The sequence below is a fragment of the Sapajus apella genome, unplaced genomic scaffold (genome assembly GCF_009761245.1).
Source record: "Sapajus apella isolate SASKATOON/1434 unplaced genomic scaffold, GSC_monkey_1.0 scaffold136, whole genome shotgun sequence".
NCBI lineage: Eukaryota > Metazoa > Chordata > Mammalia > Primates > Cebidae > Sapajus > Sapajus apella.
The window spans coordinates 151-3,220 of NW_022437076.1; the positions used below are offsets into that span (position 1 = coordinate 151).

At 49.0% G+C, this 3,070-nt stretch overlaps 1 non-coding gene across 1 annotated transcript; it reads left to right on the forward strand.

Annotated features, from left to right (window-relative positions):
- The first annotated feature begins 398 nt into the window (after nt 1-398).
- On the forward strand, nt 399-562 carry LOC116540167. The gene has a single exon (XR_004264333.1). It is a non-coding gene; the product is annotated as a U1 spliceosomal RNA (small nuclear RNA).
- The last annotated feature ends 2,508 nt before the right edge of the window (nt 563-3,070 follow it).

Consider the following 3,070-nt stretch of genomic DNA (forward strand, 5'->3'; position numbering starts at 1 on the left):
TGAGCCATTTTTTATATGGAAAAAAGCAAAAACATCCTTCTAGACCTTCTAAGTTTTATAGCATCACACGAACATTGAGGCAATGTGATAGACAAACATAGATGTTAATATTATTTGGAGAAGTTTTATTTATAGTATGAGCAAACCATCAGGTGTTGGTGGTCTCAGGCATTATTAATCACTAGGGTCCATATCTTTGCACGTGGAAAGTAGGTACTAGAGAAGAGGGGAGAGAGAGCACTCTCATTGTTCCCAGAGAACCGGACTAGAGAGATACAAAGCCACCTAGAGAATGATGGTGCACACAGCACTTTTCACTGGAGAAGCCATCTCAAATTCCTGTTGTATATTTTTACTACAATGATAAGTTATTGGTTTTAGTTAAGATGTGTTCATTAATACTTACCTGGCAGGGGAGATACCATGATCACGAAGGTGGTTTTCCCAGGGCGAGGCTTATCCATTGCACTCCGGATGTGCTGACCCCTGCGATTTCCCCAAATGTGGGAAACTCGACTGCATAGTTTGTGGTAGTGGGGGACTGCGTTCGCGCTTTCCCCTGGAAAAAAAAAAAAAAAAAAAAAAAAAAGACGTGTTCATTAGGCGGGGCGCGGTGGCTCACGCCTGTAATCCCAGCACTTTGGGAGGCCAAGACGGGTGGACCACAAGGTCAAGAGATCGAGACCATCCTGGTCAACATAGTGAAACCCCGTCTCTACTAAAAATACAAAAAAAAATTAGCTGGGCATGGTGGCGCGTGCCCGTAATCCCAGCTACTCAGGAGGCTGAGGCAGAAGAATTGCCTGAACCCAGGAGGCGGAGGTTGCGGTGAGCCAAGATCGCGCCATTGCACTCCAGCCTGGGTAACATGAGTGAAACTCAGTCTCAAAAAAAAAAAAAAAAAAAAAATGTGTTCATTAAATATAGGTTAATGTTATTGTCCTGTAATTTAGGACGGTACACAGAACCTGTGGGAAATTATCGGTCACTCACATAACCAAGGAGTAAGGGAACGGTGAGTATCTTGTACTGTGATGTGACGTTGAATTGACCCATTAAGATAGCCAATGTGAGCTACCCACGTGCAGCAACTGAAATTTCCAAAATAGATCATTACAATGTGTTAAGATCAGTTCATATGAAACATTCACAAATACTTGGCATTAACATTTTAATTTTACTTATCAGGTGCTTTTTTTTGTTTTTTTGGTTTTTGGGGTTTTTTTGTTTTTGAGACAGAGTGAGACGGAGTCTCACTCTGTCGCCTAGGCTGGAGTGCAGTGGCACAATCTCAGCCCAATTGCAACATCCACCTCCCAGGGTCAAGCAATTCTCCGGCCTCAGCCTCCCAAGTAGCTGGGATTACAGGCGCCTGCCACCACACGTGGCTAATTTTTGTATTTTTAATGGAGACCAGATTTCACCATGTTGGCCAGGCTGGTCTTGAACTCCTGACTTCAGGTGATCCTCCAGCCTTGGCCTCCCAAAGTGCTAAGAACTTATCTGTTTAAGCCCGCTGTTTGCCTTGGTGCACAGAGCGCTGCCTCTGAACTGGGGTAGCCCATTCCTAGGGAATGCGGCAAGCAGCTCTTTGCACAGGAGCCGCCAGCCCTCACGGCGCAGGGAAAGAAGGCTGCTTATCGCCAGTGTAATCTGAAGAATTAGGGATGGGCCTGCGCGGTGGCTCACACCCATAATTCCAGCACTTTGGGAGGCCAAGACGGGTGGATCACTTGAGGTCAGGAGTTCGTGACCAGTCTGGCCAACATGATGAAACCTCTTCTCTACTAAAAATACAAAAATTAGCTGGGCGTCGTGGCACTTGCCTACATGTAATCCCAGCTACTCAGGAGGCTGAGGTAGGAGACTCACTTGAACCCAGGAGGCAGAGGTTGCAGCTGAGCCAAGATCACAGCACTGCACTCCAACCTGGGCGACAAAGTGAGACCTTATCTCAGAAAAAAAAAAAAAAATTACATCTGCGTGTTTTACTTGTTTTCCATACTTGTCTCTGGCTTGCTCAGGGCATATACGTAGTTTTGTATCTGTGTAACAAAAATATGTTGGTTTTTAAAAATAAAAACATGAAGGGAGACCCTGGCCCTGGGGGGCTGGAGCCAGTGGCTGCGCTTGGACAGGCGAGGGACCACCGAGGCGGTGCAGGACCTGAGCCCAGAGAAAAGACCTGGAAAGGCAGCTTCTCGCAGAATGCGGCGGGAACAGCTGCAGCGTGCAGGGGTTCTGGAAAGCACTGGCCCCTGAGCCCCAGTGCAGCGGACCTGACACAGGGGTTAGCCTGGGTGGTGGGAAGAGCCTAGGAAGCAGGGCCCTCCGCGCTCCCCCGTGCTGTGACGTCCTTGGCAACCCCGCCGGGACGCCTTGTCACTGCAGGAGCCTCTGGAATAGTCGGGGTGTTTGGGGTACTGAAAACGCAGGGTGCCCAGGCTCAACCCCAGCCTCAATCAGACACAAAACAATTTTGTGGTGTGTCTTTGGACAGTTTTTTAAATTGATCTTTTGCACATTTTTTTTTAAAGAAAGGGATCCTTTGGTAGAAAGAAAATCTGAAACTCTAAACACTGTTTTATCCATGTACTGTTGGCCCTACCCCTAAAATATGTCCTGATTCCAGCCACTTGCCATGACCACTTTAGTCACTTCCCGTCATTTCTCATCTGGATTACTGTGCCAGCCTCCTCACTGACCTCCCTGCTGCCACCCTGTGGACGCACTGACCCCCAGGGTCGGGGGTGACAGTGACGAGGACTGGGGTGCACACGTGAGTGGGGCCACCTGGCCAGGGAAGCCACCCACATGCACACATGTTCACCCACATGTGTGCACAACACGTGCACACTGCACGCACACATGTTGACACTTCAGAGGATGGAGGACGCTGTCTCTGGTCCCTGCTGGCCCAGGCAGGGGCCCATTGTGATGGGTGCCATAACCGTACAATGTCCCTGGTGCTGGGTACCCGCCTGCCCTACTCTGTGTCGAGCTCTTGGAGACAAGACACACAGCGGTGTGTGGTTCTGCGAAGAGGAGGCTTTCCTAAGTGAGAGGCACA